This window comes from Colobus angolensis, unplaced genomic scaffold, assembly GCF_000951035.1.
Source record: "Colobus angolensis palliatus isolate OR3802 unplaced genomic scaffold, Cang.pa_1.0 Scaffold25, whole genome shotgun sequence".
In the NCBI taxonomy this organism is placed as follows: domain Eukaryota; kingdom Metazoa; phylum Chordata; class Mammalia; order Primates; family Cercopithecidae; genus Colobus; species Colobus angolensis.
Genome location: NW_012115710.1, coordinates 5,929,825 through 5,930,117, shown reverse-complemented (window position 1 = coordinate 5,930,117; position 293 = coordinate 5,929,825). Strand labels below are relative to the sequence as shown.

Below are 293 nucleotides of genomic sequence, written 5' to 3'. Positions count from 1 at the left end.
ATTATGGTTCCCTGCTTCTCCTGAGGATCAACCATCTGGGGAGGACATTCCCAGGTAAGAAAAGCTATTCTGGGCTGGGCGCGGTGGCTCACGCCTGTAATCTCAGCACTTTGGGAGGCCGAGGCGGGCGGATCACGAGGTCAGGAGATCGAAACCATCCTGGCTAACACGGTGAAACCCCGTCTCTACTAAAAAACAGTATGAAAAACTAGCCGGGCGAGGTGGCGGGCGCCTGTAGTCCCAGCTACTCGGGAGGCTGAGGCAGGAGAATGGCGTGAACCCGGGAGGCGGAG

The 293-nt window shown here is 58.0% G+C and overlaps 1 protein-coding gene across 1 annotated transcript in view; it reads left to right on the top strand.

Annotated features, from left to right (window-relative positions):
* LOC105514811 (caspase recruitment domain-containing protein 8) overlaps positions 1-293 on the top strand; it is a 26,665-nt gene continuing 26,372 nt past the window's right edge. The window contains exon 1 of the mRNA XM_011946472.1: positions 1-54. The gene's annotated coding sequence lies outside the window, so the exon portion shown is untranslated. The remainder of the gene's footprint in view (positions 55-293) is intronic.